The sequence below is a fragment of the Plecotus auritus genome (assembly GCF_963455305.1).
Source record: "Plecotus auritus genome assembly, chromosome: 8".
Classification (NCBI taxonomy): domain Eukaryota; kingdom Metazoa; phylum Chordata; class Mammalia; order Chiroptera; family Vespertilionidae; genus Plecotus; species Plecotus auritus.
The window spans coordinates 93,158,080-93,176,472 of NC_137782.1; positions in this window are offsets into that span (position 1 = coordinate 93,158,080).

Here is an 18,393-nt window from a genome sequence, read left to right on the forward strand (position 1 = left end):
CGGGTCTGCGTGGCCCTAGAATGCCAGTGAGTGACAGCAGGCTATGGGGCCCCTGGGACAGTGAGACGAGGAGAACCCCTGAATCGTGATCATTACGCCTCAACCTAAGAAACGGCCGTCCCCTCTTTACAGCGCCGACAGTAGCTTGTAGGGGTACATGCCTGAGCCCACCCCAAGGTGGGGGGACCTAGAGGAATCCCCCGAGCCAACCAGGAGGACCAGGGAGAGGCAGCCTCCAGGGAGCCCAGCAGACCTCCTTATGGCCACCAGAGGGCAGCAAATGCATCTGTAAGGGAGGGACCCCCATGTTGAGGAGCCACAGGGAACTCAGACACCAGGTGCCTCCCCCTCCCGGTGCACACTGCTGAGTGGTGAAGAGGGGACTTGAACCTGGGCCTCTGGCTCTGAGTCCTGTGGAAGCCTCTGCCCAGCGTGATCTAAGGCTGGGCCCAGGTCAGCTGCTCCTGGACCACAGCAGGGCAGGGCAGGGCAAGGGAGGTCACCAAGGTTGTCCTTATTGTCCCTTCCCTGTCAGACAAAGTTCTTAGCCCTTCCCTCAGCACTCACCTCCACGCCTCATAGGAAGCCTTCACTCATTCCTTCCTTCATGTGTCCATTCTCTCAATTTATTTACAAATATATATTTACTAAGCAAATCTATGTGCTAGGCCAGTGGTCGGCAAACTCATTAGTCAACAGAGCCAAATATCAACAGCACAACGATTGAAATTTCTTTTGAGAGCCAAATTTTTTAAACTTAAACTTCTTCTAACGCCACTTCTTCAAAATAGACTCGCCCAGACTGTGGTATCTTGTGGAAGAGCCACACTCAAGGGGCCAAAGAGCCGCATGTGGCTCACGAGCCACAGTTTGCCGACCATTGTGCTAGGCAAACAATAGTGAACTAGACAGTCTAGTGGGGGAGGCAGGCATGTGCATTGTGATGGGCTGAGCACAGGAGCCAGAGGGCTCCTAGAGCTGGGGGCAGGCGGGCATCAAGGAGGGCTTTCTGGAGGAGGGGGGTTTATGGTCCAGGAGCTGAGGAGCCAGTCACAGGGAGCGGGGAGTTTTTCCTCATCCAGCCATTTAAGAGCCACATTTAAGCAGTGGGATGGGAGCTGGGGATAGAGACGCCCTCAGATTCAGGGCCCAGCAGGGGCGACAGGCAGGGCGTGAGCATCTGCAGTGCTGTGCTCAGGGCCCTGATGGTGGGACCCCAGGGGAGCACAGCAGGGGCAGGGCCAGGAGGCTTGTGGGGGCACCCACAGGAGCAGCATGGCGGGAGCATAGGCTAAGGGGTGACAACCTGGGTTTGGACCTCAGCTCAGACCCATGGGTATAGTCGTGTGAAGACAGTAACTTCCCTGAGGATCAGTTTCCTTATCTGTGAAATGGGAATGAGTCTCATTGTCTTATAGGCGTTGGTGCACCTGGCGCATAGTAGGCCCTCAATGAATAACTGCTGGGTGAATGAGTGAGTAGTCTGCAGGCTTGTTCTGTGAATGATTGCTGTGTTGTTGCTGTTTTATTACTATTACTATCTGTGTACTGTAAATCCTGGAGTAAGTGTAAAGTTAACAACGGCCTGCAAAGACTGAGGAAGGATTATCCAGTAGGTTTCCTGTTACTGGTAGAGACGACTCTACACACCCACCAGGAGGCGTCTGCGCTTGCTGGGCCCTGTCCTGGACTCTCACACACAGTCACATACACACAGAGGCGTGCTCACGCTCACACACACACATTCATACCCGCACTCACACTTGCTCCCAGCTCATGCATATATTCTCACACATTTGCTCACACACTCACCCTCATACACGCTCCTTCCAGAGCCAGCACCTCACTCAGGCCGACCCCACCAAGACGGGCAGATGTCTGTTCCCCTCCAGCCTGGCCTGGGCCCTGGCGCAGCATCTGGCCCTGGTTTGAATGGTGACCAAGATCCTCAGACCTGCCAAGAGGGCCAGGAGGGTGGACGAGGGCCAGGAACTGGCCAGGGTCTGTCACTCATTTAATCCTCACAGCACCCCTAGAAGAGAGGGAAGGACTGTTAAGAGTCCTCAATTCAGGGAAGGAAACTGAGGCACAGGAAGTTACAGGACTGGATCACCTGATAAGAATCAGTGTCTCTGAGGCACATCAACAACACAGCAAAGAACAACAGCACAGAATACAACCACACAGCACAGCACACAGCACAGCACACAGCACACCACACAGCACATCACACAGCACACAGCACACCACACAGCACACCACACAGCACATCACACAGCACACAGCACACCACACAGCACACCACACAGCACACCACACAGCACACAGCACACAGCACACCACACAGCTCACCACACAGCACACAGCACACAGCACACCGCACAGCTCACCACACAGCACACAGCACAGCACACAGCACAGCACACAGCACACAGCACACAGCACAGCACACAGCACACCACACAGCACACCACACAGCACACCACACAGCACACAGCACACCACACAGCTCACCACACAGCACACAGCACACAGCACAGCACACAGCACAGCACACAGCACAGCACACAGCACACCACACACCACACAGCACAGCACACAGCACACCACACAGCTCACCAAACAGCACAGCACACCACACAGCTCACCACACAACACACCACACATACACCACACAGCACACCACACAGCTCACCACACAGCACACAGCTCACCACACAGCTCACCACACAGCACATACACAGCTCACCACACAGCACAGCACACCACACAGCTCACCACACAGCACATACACAGCTCACCACACAGCACAGCACACCACACAGCACACCACACAGCACACCACACAGCACACCACACAGCACACCACACACCACACCACACACCACACAGCACACAGCACACAGCACACCACACACCACACAGCACACAGCACACAGCACACAGCACACAGCACAGCACACAGCACACCACACACCACACACCACACAGCACAGCACACAGCACACCACACACCACACACCACACACCACACACCACACAGCACAGCACACAGCACAGCACACCACACACCACACACCACACAGCACAGCACACAGCACACCACACACCACACACCACACAGCACACAGCACAGCACACAGCAAACCACACACCACACACCACACACCACACACCACACAGCACACAGCACAGCACACAGCACACCACACACCACACACCACACAGCACACAGCACAGCACACAGCAAACCACACACCACACACCACACACCACACAGCACAGCACACAGCACACCACACACCACACACCACACACCACACAGCACAGCACACAGCACACCACACACCACACACCACACAGCACACAGCACAGCACACAGCACACCGCACACCACACACCACACAGCACAGCACACAGCACAGCACACAGCACACCACACACCACACACCACACACCACACAGCACAGCACACAGCAAACCACACACCACACACCACACACCACACAGCACACCACACACCACACAGCACAGCACACAGCACAGCACACAGCACACCACACACCACACACCACACAGCACACCACACACCACACAGCACACAGCACACCAAACACCACACACCACACAGCACACCGCACATCACACACCACACAGCACACCACACAGCACAGCACAGCACACAGCACACCACACACCACACAGCACACAGCACACCACACAGCACAGCACACAGCACACCACACACCACACAGCACATAGCACACCACACAGCACACCACACAGCACACCACACACCACACAGCACACCACACAGCACAGCACACAGCACACCACACAGCACAGCACACAGCACACCACACAGCACACAACACACCACACACCACACCACACACCACACAACACACCACACACCATACCACACACCACACAGCACACCACACACCACACCGCACACCACACAGCACACACCACACCACACACCACACCACACCACACAGCACACAGCACACAGCACACAGCACACCAAACACCACACAGCACACAGCGCACCACACAGCACACCACACACCACACCACACACCACACACCACACACCACACCACACACCACACCACACACCACACACCACACACCACACCACACAGCACACCACACACCACACACCACACACCACACCACACAGCACACCACACACCACACAGCACACCACACACCACACCACACACCACACAGCACACCGCACACCACACAGCACACCACACACCACACCACACAGCACACCACACACCACACAGCACAGCACACCAAACACCACACAGCACACAGCGCACCACACAGCACACCACACACCACACAGCACAGCACACAGCACACCACACACCACACCACACACCACACAGCACAGCACACCAAACACCACACAGCACACACCACACCACACACCACACCACACACCACACAGCACACAGCACACAGCACACAGCACACCAAACACCACACAGCACACAGCGCACCACACAGCACACCACACACCACACAGCACACCACACACCACACCGCACACCACACAGCATACAGCACACCACACACCACACACCACACCACACACCACACAGCACAGCACACCAAACACCACACAGCACACAGCGCACCACACAGCACACCACACTGCACAGCACACAGCACACCACACAGCACACAGCACACCACACACCACACAGCACACCACACACCACACCACACACCACACACCACACACCACACACCACACCACACAGCACACCACACACCACACACCACACCACACAGCACACCACACACCACACAGCACACCACACACCACACCACACACCACACACCACACACCACACCACACACCACACCACACACCACACCACACAGCACACCACACACCACACAGCACACCACACAGCACACCACACACCACACCACACACCACACAGCACACCACACACCACACAGCACAGCACACAGCACACCACACAGCACACCACACAGCACACCACACACCACACAGCACAGCACACAGCACACCACACAGGACAGCACACCACACACCACACCACACACCACACCACACACCACACACCACAGCACACAGCACAGCACACAGCACACCACACAGCACACAGCACACAGCACAGCACACAGCACAGCACATACCACACCACACAGCACACACCACACAGCACACAGCACAGCACACAGCACACAGCACACAGCACACCGCACAGCACACAGCACAGCAGGATCTGAAGACCCTCGTGCCCGTGCCTCTCCGGTTTCCCTTTGATGTGGACCGTGTCCAGGGTCTCGGTGGAGGATGAAGGGGCCCATGGTGGTCTGAGGACACTGGCTTGAGTCTCCTGACAGGACTCTTCACAGAAGGGCTCAGGCCTGATCCCTGAGGCAGCCACACCCCGCTTCCCTGCCTCCGCCTGCTCCTCACCGGCCACCCGCTGTGGCCTCGTGACCCCACCCTCTGTGGAAGTTCCCACCCCGTCCTTCCCTTCTGCTGATTTGGGGTAGGGGCACAGAGGCCTGGAATCTGGGACTGTAAAATCGTGCCCTGGAATTTGTTGGAAACAGAAAAGCCCCCCATAAAAGTCTCCTAGCCCCTCATATTCGATTTCACGAGCCAGTCGTCTGGGTAACTGCTGGGCGCAGCCTCCAAGCCTCCAGCCCCATGCTGCCGGGTGGTCAGGAGGGGACACCAGGGCAGGCGGGCGTGTTTCTTCTGCTTGAGGATACCAGGCACTAAGTGACAACGTGCCATCCCCGATGACTATCTGCGGGAGGGTGGCCCTCCCCGTGGGGCCCCAGGAGTGATCAGGGAGACCGGAGGCCAGAGACTCAGGGTCTCTGTTGACTGTGAGCCTCCACCACAGACCCTGACAGCCCTCATAGAGCGCCATTCACACCCTGGTCTGGGCTGCAGCCCTCATTTCTCTCCACAAAACTCTCTCCTGCTCCAGGTTCCCTCACCAGAATAAAAGTCCCCATTGCTCAGATCAAGTGGCAGCTCCTGGTGGTGAGGGCCGGACTGTCTGGGGGGTGAGCAGGTGCTGGAATTGAGCAAAACAAATTCATTCTTCAAAATAGTGCTTCTGGAGTGTTGTCTGGGAGATAAGGTGTAAGCCGGGGCCCAGCTTTCCTCATTGGTAAGGCAGAGATGCTCCCTGTCTTCTGGGGCTGCAGGAAGGATTAACTAATTATTCATGAAAATCAAAATCAGCTGCAGGTCAGGCCCCAGTTCAGCCTCAGCTCCACCACTTGCTGGATGGGGATCTGATGGTCAATTTTTGTGCCAACTCAGCGAAGTGCCCACCATCAGTTATCCAATCAATCACTCTTCTAGGTTCTTTGAGCGTGGGGGTGTTTTACAGATAAGATTCAAGTCCCAAATCAGTAAAGGAGGGTCCAGAGGATCTGGTGGGCCTGGTCCAATCAGTTGAAAGGCCCGAAGAGCAGGGCTTTCCTGAATAAGTTCCACCTGTGGACAGTAGCTTTGGCCACTGCCCGAGAGTTCCAGCCCCTCCTGCCCGCCTGCCCCATGGATTCCTGGCCTGCCCAACCCGCCCCACGGCCGCCTAAGCCAAGTCCTTGCAATAAACCCTTATTATGTGACTCCTCCTGATTCTGCAGCTCTGGTTGGACCCTGACTGATACGGGGCTTCTGGGCAAGTGTTCCAAGCTGCAAAATGGGAGTAAGAACCTCTTATAAAGTGATAAATATGAGAACCATGGAGAGGGACAGGCTAGAGACTGGGGTCTGAAGCCCTCCCTCCCTGTAGCCTGCAGCACCTGCCTTTAAACCTCGAGCCAAGGACTTGACATTTCTCCAAAGAAGACATACGGGTGCCCAACATGCACATGAAAAGGTGCTCCACGTCATTAGAGAAATGCAAAACGAAGCCACAAAATCCCACCCAGTAGGATGGCTATCATTTTTGAAAACTGGAAAATAACAAGGGTTGGCAAGGATGTAGAGAACTTGGAACCCTGTGCATTGCTGGTGGGAATGTAAAAGGGTGCCGCTGAAAACCAGTCTGGTGGGTCTCACAAAGTTAAACAGAGAACTACCCATGACCTAGCAATTCCACTTCAGGGCACGCCCGGAAAGAACTGAAAACAGGTACTCAAGCAAATACATCGCACGCACGCAGGGCAGCGCTGTTCCCAGCAGCCAGCAGGTGGAGGAAGCAGCCAAATGTCCAAGAACCGGTGAGGGGATGAACACCTGTAGTAAATGCTGCAGAGAAGCACTCAGCCATGAAAAGGAAGGAAGCTCTGCCACCTGCTGCAACATGGACCAGCCCCATAGCATGCTGCTCAGTGAAAGGAACCAGGTACAAATGTCCAGAAAAGGTGAATCCATGGAGACAAGAGGCAGATTGGTGGCTGCCAGGGCCTGGGAAGAGGGGGAGGAGGGGGAGTCACTGCTTCCCAGGCACAGGATGTCCTTTTGGGGCGATGACATGTTTTGGAACTAGACAGAGGGGGTGGTTGCACAATGCCATGAATATACTAAATGTCACTGCTGGTCCGCTTTAAAATGCTTAATTTAATGTGATGTAAATTTCACATCAATACAAAAATATTGTATCTTGTGACCTTCAGGAAAAGGCCAAGGGCATCACAGAGGCACCAGCATTGACATCATTTGGCCAGCGACACCTTGATGTCAGCCTTGAGCAGAGAACAGGGCCCACTCCGCCTGCACTTCTGCCCTGCACAGGAGGCAAGAACAAACAGGAGTTGTTTGTGGCAATCTGTTACGCAGCGTGGCAAACAGATAAAAAAAGGGGATCCTTTCATGTAGCCATTAAGCTGGGAGGAAGCTCACAGAAGACCCAGCACCCCCACTTTCTCCAGAAATCTCCCCTCTCCCCACCCCTCACCTCCACCTCTCCCTGCACATACAGAAACCTCCCCCCTCTCCCCCCCCCCCCCCCCGCCCATCCCACCTCAACTCCTGGCCACTGCTCTAATTCCCCTCTTCCCCTATGATACCTGCTTAACAAATATGCCATGTGACCGGGAGCTCTCCTGGCAAGAGGTGGAAAAAAAGACCAACCGAAGCTCTCAAGTGAAGGCCCCGGTCAGAGCTGGAAATACCAGGCGGAGCTGGCACGAGGAATGGCAGCCCCTTGCCAACGCAATTGAATAAGGTTCTTCAGTCTGGAACAAAGCCCTCCCTTTGAGGACTGACTGCCAACAGGGAGCGCTTTGTTTGGAGCAGAATTTGAGATGACTGCTGGGATGGGCAGGGGAGAAAGGTGACACCTGCAGGAGCGCCCTGTGTAAATCCTGAATCGCAAGAAACAGCATTTCCCCCTTGTTGGCAAATACTGATGCATATCGCGCTGACACGCCGCAGCGTCCATCTGATGCGCCGCTCGGGCCCTGGTCTCGAGTTTCCGGCAGGTGATCCCTGCACAGATATGCTCAGACAGCCGTGGGTCCTGCCAGGGGAACGGCCCCTTCTCACTCGCCAGCTTTTTATGTTGTTAGAAGAAAGAAAAGCAAATCCCGGTGTTGTTTCCTGAGCTGGAGAACTCAGGCGGGAAGGAAGCGTGGGTGACTCCAACACGGGCGAGAGCTTGTTTATAACACGCCCTGTGCCTCTCACTCCCTCTTTACAGCTCAGGTCCCATCTTACTCTGAATAAACTCCAACATCCTGCTCTTGGGCCCTCGTTGTCATGCTCCAGCTTCCCGGCTGCGTCTCTGACCCAGCTCCTGCCCTCTGGGCCCAGCCATGCGGGACCAGGAACAGCAGGCACGTTCCCGCCCCAGGGCCTTTGCATAGCTGTTCTCTCCTCTCTGTGTTTGTTTCTTCAAATATCCCCCAGACCCAGCCTGTTCTTCTAGCTCCTGCTCAAGAATGCCATCTCCTCAGAGGGGCCTCCCTGGCACCCGTCTCGCTTCTCTGTGTCACAGGTTGGATGCTTAATTCTCTCCTAGCCTTGGGAGTCGAAGCCCACACTTTGATTCCCAACACCCCCGGCCTCGCTGGAGGATCAGGCAGCAGAGGGACAATTACGGAACAGGGTGGATCCAGCCATGGCCCCTGCCCTCCCGAGCTCCTGCTGGGCCTGTCCCAGACCGGACCCTGAGCTGCGAGGGAGGGTGTGAGGGTCAGCAGGTGAAGATGGGGAGCTGGCCTGTTCCCGCGTCTCCAGCCTGCGCTTGCCAAGAGGTCCAGGTGGTGTCGGGTGCTGGCAGGCGCCCCGTGCCTGACCTCCCTCGCTATGGTTTGAGGGCCACTCCGTGTGTCAGCTCGGCGGCATTTCAAAGCTCACAGGCGTGGGCTCCGAGCTGTGGTCCCTCCTTGGTGATCTCAGCCCAGGGAGGGGAGTCATGACACAGCTAATCCAAAACAGCTGGGACCCAGGAGCCGCTGACAGCAACGGCCAGTGCGGGCAACTGACTCGGTCCTGCAACTGTTCTGGGTCCCCTCGGCTATCCTGGGTCCCCTCAGCTGTACTGGGTCCCCTCAGCTGTACTGGGTCCTCTCAGCTGTACTGGGTCCCCTCGGCTATACTGGGTCCCCTCAACTGTACTGGGTCCCCTCAGCTGTACTGGGTCCTCTCAGCTGTACTGGGTCCCCTCGGCTATACTGGGTCCCCTCAACTGTACTGGGTCCCCTCAGCTGTACTGGGTCCTCTCAGCTGTACTGGGTCCCCTCGGCTGTACTGGGTCCCCTCAACTGTACTGGGTCCCCTCAGCTGTACTGGGTCCTCTCAGCTGTACTGGGTCCCCTCGGCTGTACTGGGTCCCCGCGGCTGTACTGGGTCCCCTCAACTGTACTGGGTCCCCTCAGCTGTACTGGGTCCCCTCAGCTGTACTGGGTCCTCTCAACTGTATTGGGTCCCCTCAGCTGTACTGGGTCCCCTCGGCTATACTGGGTCCCCTCAACTGTACTGTGTCCCCTCAACTGTACTGGGTCCCCACAGCTGTACTGGGTCCCTGTGGCTGTACTGGGTCCCCTCGGCTGTACTGGGTCCCTGTGGCTGTACTGGGTCCTCGTAGCTGTACTGGGTCCTGAGTGTACAGCTGGGGGAGCATTTGACATCAGCTTTCTCCTCTTTTGTAAACTCGTTTTTTGTGGTAATGAGTCTACCTTGTATGCAAAGTGTTTCTCCTTGACTTGCAGAATAAGCCTACCTACTCCAGCAGGAGTGCACCTGTCCATAACATCCCCAAACTCCCTCTCACATCAACCCTGAGACAACCCCCCCCCCCCCCCCCCCGCAGTGGTCCCCAAGCTGTATTCGCGGGCCAGGGGCTTTTCCTCTCCATGCCCTGGGTTCCACTGCCCAGCACAGTGCCTGGATGATAGCAGCAGCTCAATACACGTTGGTCAAGTGACTCAGACCTCTGAGAGCCCAAGGCCCTCTTGGGCGGGGTCTCTGCACAGCCTCCTGACCTCTGTCTCCTATTGCTTCTCAGGTTCATGGGCATTCATGAAAAGGATGCTTGTGGGGGTGTGAATACAAGGCCAATGGGCCCTCCTCACCACAGGGTAGAGGATGGAGCCCTAAATTGGGACTCTGCATCCCCAGGTCCAGTCCGGACTTGGGCACAAAGCACTGTGTGACCTCCTGCAGGTGTCATGGCCTCTCTGGGCTTTGTTGCTCCAAGTGCAAAATGAAAGAGGGCCTCACACCTAATGGAATGAAAGAGTCCTTGCAGCTCTGCACTGTGGTTCTGTATCAATGAGGACTTCTTGGCTGAGAGTGGCAGAAAACCCTGCTCACACCCATTAGAGAGGAGCAGGAAGGACTGTTGGAGGAGCTGGGAAGGATACTGATTCATGTATGGCTTGATCCAGGGGCTCTGACAACGTCATCCTTTCTGTCTAGTGTATTTCCCTCCACCTGTCAGCTCTGCTTTCCTATTACATTCTCATGCAGACTCTCCCCTGGGATGGCAGGGTGGCTGCCAGCACCCCAGGTTTCATGCTGTCCCCCCAAAGTCCCCAACAGGAAGAGCAATTCTCTTTACCCCAGAGCTAATGCAGAAGGGCCTATGTTGGCTCTGATTGGGATACATGCTCACCCCTGAACCAATCCCTGTAGCCAAAGGGGTGGATAGAATTCCCTGGTTGGCTGAGCCTGTGTCATGGGACCACACCTGGATGTGGACTGAAGCTGGGGTAAGAGTTCTTTCTCAAAGAAAATCCCAGAGTTGTTTCCTGATGGAGGGGAACAGATGATGGACCAGGAAACATTTTAAAAATCCATGGCAGAGTTGGAATTACACTTTGTGCAATCAACCATCACAGAGGTTTGCCTTCTGCAAATGTGTTTCTCTGCGGGTCCAGAGATGCCCCACTGGGCACCAAAGCCAGCCAGGAATTGCCTGCAGGGACAATCCCACATGCTTGGATTTCTTCCCTCTCTCTACTGCAATATTTTCATCTCAAAAAGCATCTCCCTGTTCCTCTCCAGCCCCCAGGGAGTGTCCAGGTTTGCTTCCTCAGAAGCAGGTGGTATATGAGGCCCTTCTAAGAGGTCCCTGAAGGCTGCACTCACCCTCAGAAGAACCTGGGAGGCACCTAAGTAACTTTTACTGAAGAAGATGGTTACAGGGTGTAGGTGCTTCCTCCAGCTGCCATAACAAATTACCACAAACCTAGTGGCTTAAAACAACATAACTTATTTTCATACAGTTCTGGAGATCAGAAAAGGGGTCTCCTTGGACCAAAATTACGGTGTTAGCAGCCGGTTTCTTTCGGGAGGCTCCACGGAGCATGGGTTTCCTGCCTCCTCCAACCTCTAGGGGCTGCCCACACTCCTTAGCTCATGGCCCCTTCCTCCATTTTCAATGCTAGCTGCAGAGCATCTTCAAATTTCCATCCTGCCTCTGACCCTCTGCCAGCCTCCTAGAAGGGCCCTTGTGGTTGCATGGAGCCTGCCCGGGGAATCCAGGACAGCCTTACCATCTCAAGGTCCTTAGTCATATCTGCAAAGTCCCTTTCGCCATGTGAAGTCACATCTTCATGGGATTAGGCTGCGGACATCATTGAAGGCCATTATTCCACCTACCCCAAGGGTCATTCCGTTCACTCCCCTGCCATCTGCTTCTTTATCCAGACCATGCCAGTGAAAATTTGCTTTAGGTTACAAACTGGGGCTTGCAATGGGTCGGAACGCGCGCACGCGCGCATGCGCGTGCACACACACACACACTCACACACTCCTTGCCTTCTCTAGGTTGCCTACAGTATGTGGTACTCACACACAAATTCACTCATTCATTCAATGAACACTTATGAAGCATCTACTATGTGCCAGGCACTGAACTTAACACGAGGGTGTGATGGAGACAAAGACGCACAGGGTCCCTCCTATGGAGGTTACCGTACAATTTGGGACATAAACATCAAACCAAGTAAGTACTCACCAACTCATTCATTAATCCATTCAACCTGTACTTATCAAATGCCTGAAATACACCAGCCCTGAAGGAGACAGTCCCTGTCCCTGTTGTCCCTATGGAGTGTGAACTCTGAGGTGGCAGATAGACAATTAAACAAGCAATGACAAAGGAGGGTTGGATGAGAAGAGGGACCAGTCCAGATGGGAGTGTTGACCAAAGGAAAGGGGAGAGGGGCTACCTGTCTGTTAAACACTGCTGCGTAACAAACCACCCCAAACCCAGACACTTCCTACAGCACCCTCTCATCATTCCCCAGAGGTGTGGAGGTCACTGCAGAGTTCTGCTGACCTAGGGTGGTCTCCACCGATGAGGCTGGAGATGCAAGAACCTGCCCAGGAGCTCTCGTCCGTGGGAAGCTTCTAGCATCACCCCACATCTGACCATGGGGAGGAACTCCTCCGCTGGCGAGGTCTTCCGGCAGCAGCCCCTGGTTCACCTCTCCTTCCAGCCCTGGTCACCTTTGCAGGGCAAACCTGCTTCCAGGAGCTGAGAACAGAGGACCACGGCCCTGCCAGGCTCGAGCATCCCCCGCGCCCGAGGTTTCTGGCCCCTGGTGCCCGCTTGCTGCCAACTCAAAGGAACCAGAGGGCTCCTGGCTCTGCCTCTGATTTTCCACCCACGGGCACGGAGGCTCCTGTGGAAATGCCAGGAAAGCCGTCACCCTCTCGCAGAGCTGGGCCCTGAGCAGGCCGGCCAGGGAGGATCTTTCTAGATTTGCAGCAAAATCCAACCTTTGGTTCAACCCGGTTTAATGAGTACGTGAGCTGACAAGGCCCTGCGGTCAGTCCCAGAGCTGCTTTGGGGCGAGGCCTTTGGCCGACCGTGGGGCCAGCCCCTCCGCGTGATCTCAGTGTCCCGCCCAGTCCCCACAGTGCCTCGGGGGCAGCTGGGGGGCGGCAGTTTGGGAAACAGACTTCGGGTCTCTGGCCACGGGAGATGGAAATGCTGAGCTGGGAGAAGCCGAGGGCGGTGGGCGTCTGAGGGGCCCGCGGAGCCATTCCGATGCACATGACATTGTGGCTCTTCACAGGGCGCTCCAGTGCCGACCACCTGGGGCCCCCACCTGCCACCTGCCACTCCCAGCTCTGGGATGTAAATGCCTGTTGGTCACCCACGGAAAGGTGTTAGGGGAGGAAGGGGACATGCAGGAAGGCCCAGGAATGTTCGCTGTAACTGTGACAGCGGGCTGGGCCTCACCGCAGTGCTGGGAGAGCCTCGCCCGCAGCAGCGAGAAAGCTGTGTTCTGGTTCCAATTCTGGTTCCAGAGACTCAGGGACACGCCCTGGAAAAGAGGACTCATCTCCTCTATCAACAGAGACCCGGCCGAGAGCGGCCACGACTGTGCCGGGAACACCCACCTCGAGGGCGGCCGGTAACCCATAGCACCAGCAGCACCCACTGAAGCCCCCCACGGGGCGCCGGCTGGACCCTCCGCCCGCGTCATCTCCTTTCCTGTCCCCGCAGCCTGCCGGCCCGCAGATGAGAAGCTGGGGCCCCGAAAGGCACGCCACCGCCTGGGCTCCAAGGCTGTAACGCCCACCCTGGTGCTGCGCCTTGGACAAGGGGACAAGTGGGAGTGGGCTTTGAGAGTCGGGGGTACTCTGCTCCCACAAACAGCCCCTCTCCCAACCTAGAAAAAATGTTCAGAAAATGGCAGCTTCAATTGAGGGGACTCGTGGGACCAAAGCAAGTCCTAGAAAGAAAAGACGGCCCCTGAAGACAGCTTCCAGGGACCACGCTCCGGGCAGGCGCCCTCTGCCCCACACCGGTAACATGGCAACAACAACAGCAACGCTGCGATTTGCCAAGAGCTTGACCTCCTACCTGCCAGGCGTGAAGTATTCCAGCTGCGTGAGCCCACTTTCCCTCCGCTCACCCATGGCAGTGAGGCAGCGTTTTCAACTCCCATTTTACAGAAGGGGAAACTGAGGCCAAGAGAAGCAACAGAACACCAAGCCCTGAGCCGTCTGCGTGGCGGCGCCCATGAGAACTTTCACCTGGCCGCACTCCGAACTGCAGATATAGACTCTCAGCTGGGCTCTGAGGAGCCTGGAGCCAGGCTGCCTGGTCCCTCCCACCAGCACTGGAATCCTCGGTTTCCTGAAATACACCTGGGACGTGATGGAGGCATTCTGAGGATTTAACGGGACCATGAATGGGAAGAGCTCAGAACTGGGCTTGGCTCAGGTAAACGCCCAGCAGGTGATGAGCATCTGGCCTGGTCCAGGTTCCCTGCAGGGAGCAGTGTGTGGGAAATGCTGGAGGCCAAGCAGAACACAGCCTCCTCCGGAAGTGCAAGCTGCAGGGGGCGGGGAAAAGATGGGGAGCTGGGCAGGAGCTGGAAGGCAGGCCAGGCCCCCCACACCCTGGGCCCTGCAGTGGATTTTATCTCAGGGATGACCATGAGTCCCTTGAAGGTTTGTTCAGGGGCCTGATGGGGGCACATTTGCATCTGCTCATGTGGCGAGGCTGGAGGCAGGGAGGCCGGGGAGACTGCTGGGGTCACCCAGGAGAGGGGGGGTTAGTGGCCAGGAGCAGGCTGTGCAGGGGACTTGGAGATGGGCGGTCAGACCCCAGATGTCTCTTGGAGGAGCCAGGAGCCCTGACTGACCCGGGAGTGAGGAGGGAAATGGGAGGTGGATGATGGAGTCTTTGACCGCAGGCACGGTGCGGGGTCCAGCTGCACCACCACCCCTGCCACCCCACCACCTTCGCCTGCCCCTGAGCCCCCTCCCCGCCCCCTCCACGAATGCCCTCGGTGAGGAGCTGCATGTGTTCAGCTAACAGCCTCCCAGAGGGGGAGCTCCTGAGTCAGGGCCTCTGTAGTGAAGGCCTAGAGTAGACTCTGCTTCCTAAAGAACTGGGGGGCAGGGCAAGGGGGGGCGCTCCCAGCTGCACCAGGGCCAGCGAAATGAGCTGGGGTAGTTACCTAGCCCCTGTCAGCATCCTGTCTTCAAAACGGGGAGTTTGGATGAAAGGCACTTAGTATCTGGGACATAGTAAGGGCTCTGAGCACATGAACTCTGGCGTCGTTGCTGTTGGTGGTGGTGTTGCCAATGGCTATCCCACAACCCAAATTATGGTTCAAAGCCACCACCTGACAACCTCTTCCCAGTCCCACGTTCCAGTTCTCAGGGAAGAGACTCTGATTGGCCAGCTTGGGTTTGTGCCCACCCTTGACCAATCAGCAGTCACCAGAGGTGGGAGGAGGTCCGTGGTGTGAGCATGGCTCCTGGGAGCCAGCTGTGACCAGGAAGGCAGTGGAGGGAGGGGATCCCCAAGCTTGGGGGGTGGGGAAGGGGGGGTACTCAGAAACCTCACAGGCTTCTGCTGTATCTTTGTTGCTAAATACACTGAGTGGCCAGATTATTATGATCTCTGAACACATAATAATCTGGCCACTCAGTGTATAAAATATTACTTTCTGATTGTAAGAATTATACATTTGCACTGCAGAAACAGGTGAATCAAATACTAAAAGGTATAAACGCGACTTTAAATTGCTTATATTGGCCACCCACTTGGTAGCTCTCTCTCTACCTATCTATATTTTGTATATTTTATGTGGACATATAAGTGCATTTGTTGTACAAAACTGACCTGCCTTCCCACTCACGTCATCGTGGACGTCGGTGTAAATGCAGACCTAAGACTGGACACGAAGCCCCGGAATCGGCAACGTCACCCTGTCCCACCAAACCCGGCACCAGGTTTCAGTGAGGCCACTGTTCTGTGACTCGGCTGCTTTTTAAAGATGTGCCCGTTGCTGGCACCTGTGGCATTTTCAGGTTGGATTACTCTGAGCCCCGATACACTGAATACTCCTTGCACTGTTCTGGGTGCAGGACCTGCTGTTTGCAGGGCTGTCTTTAACCCTGCGCCTCCGGAGGCGGGGGGGGGGGGGGTGCTCTGAAAGGCAAAGACCAGCCGAGGGGAGAAATTATTCCAGCCTTTGACAAGGAGAGCCTGGGGTTTCGACCCTTTCGCTTCCAGCCAGGAATCCCACCATGCAGGTGCCTCGGTGGGATCCCCACTCCTGACATGGGAGCTCCAGGAAGCTGAATTTTCATCCCTTCCCCAGGAAGGGACTGTGGAGGGAAAAAGCAGGCATTGTTTCTCTGGTTTGTGGCTCCCTCTCAGACTTCCTCCCATCGCTCCGCTCTGTGTACATAGGGCTCTCCCCAGCGGCATCTCCCAGGCCTCCGCCCCTACACGCCCCTCCCTGCCTTGCTGCCCTGAATGACTCCCATGTGAGGGCGATTTAGCCTGCAGTCCAGGTCCAAGGTGCAGAAGGCCAGCTGTGGGGGCCAGGATGAGGATGCTGGCAGTGAGGTGCCTCCCTCCATCTGGGATCCATCACTCCCTGGGGAGAGGTTCCCACGCCTGGGAGGGCACACCTTTCACCCTGAGCTGTGGGGGAGCCCGGAAGGCAAGGCGGAGGGAACTAAAGAGAGGGGGCAGGTCGCAAGCCGGCCAGGGGGGAGCCAGCGCCTGCTGACACCTGCTCTGGGCCCAGGACTGCTTACTGCCTCAGGTGCGGCCTCGGGAACCCGCCCTGGTTGCTGTGCAGGGCTCAGTAAGAGGGAGGGCTGTGCATTCTGGATGCCTTTGGGGCTTCGGGGGAGAGGTGATTGTGGGACCTGAGCTGGGCAGAACTTGGGGAGAAGAATTTGGAGCTGGGAGTTGGGGAGCAGCTAGGGTGGAAGGGGTGGAGGCCAAGACTGGCAGGGCTGGGCCAGGAAAGGCAGGCTCTGACCATCAAACTGCAGTACCGACCCCATTTCAACCTCAGACCCTGGCATCGCTGGGCAACACCTGGGAGGAGGGGGCATTGGGCGACCCCAATTAAACAGAAACATGTATGTTTATTCAAAATGAGCAAAATGTACATCCTGACTGGGAAACTTGTACAGTCCTGGACTAGCCCCACGTGAATCGGAGACAAAGGTCATTCCCTGGGGGGCGGGGGGAGGGTGCTCATGTGCTGCATCCACATTTCTGGAGGCCTCACAGGCCACGTGCTGGAGGTGGAGGTAGAGGCACGTGGGGCTGCAGGTCCCATCTGCAGGCAGGCTCCACTCCGATGGGTGACAGACAGCCTGTCCTCCTCAGGCACAGCGGCGTCACCCCCACATCTTCCTCCCACAGGCCTAGGCTCCAGGCTCTCTGAGTCCGCACTGATCTCAGGAACCTCTGAGCATCCATTGGAGACCCAGGAGAGCCGGCCTCTCTTGCCCCTGCTCAGAGCTGGGGGCTCGTCAGGCAGAGGTGACTTGGCTGAGGAGCAGCCACTTCTTGACTCACATTTCACTAGGACTCATCCCGGGGGGACATCGCCCAACCTGCCACCTGGAAAATGCAGCTCAAGGCTCCTCTGCCCTTGAACCCGCCCCACTGGTCTCCAGGCCTCTGATTTTCTAAATTGAGGGGCTTTTTTGGAAGTCTTCCCCGAAGGCCACACCAAGCCCCTTCTGGGACCTCCCACGGCCCACCTCTCACTGCTCCTCCCCACCCTCGAGGCCCATACTGTCCTCTCCTCTGGACAGGAACAAGGCCACGTTCACACACAGCCTGGCCCTCATCCTTCCAATCCTGCCAGGGTGAGAGCTCTAGAGAAAGTAGGTTTCAGAGAATTTTCTGAAAATGATTCCATTTATCGCTGCCATTTTAGAAGGCAAACAAGTGGAAGTGGTTAACCCATAACTGCATGAAAATCACTTTACAGCAGAAGAACAGCCTGAAATTCATTCCCACAAGGCCTTTGTTTGTTTCTTGGCAAGGCATAGTGTGGGTGGCTTCAGAGTTCAGTGCCCTGGCCTCCAAGCCAGCCACTCTCTCCAAGTCAGGGGATTAACGGTGTATTCAATGAAAAATACTAGGGTCAGCACCTGACACAAAGTATGTGCTTATTAAATGGTAGGAC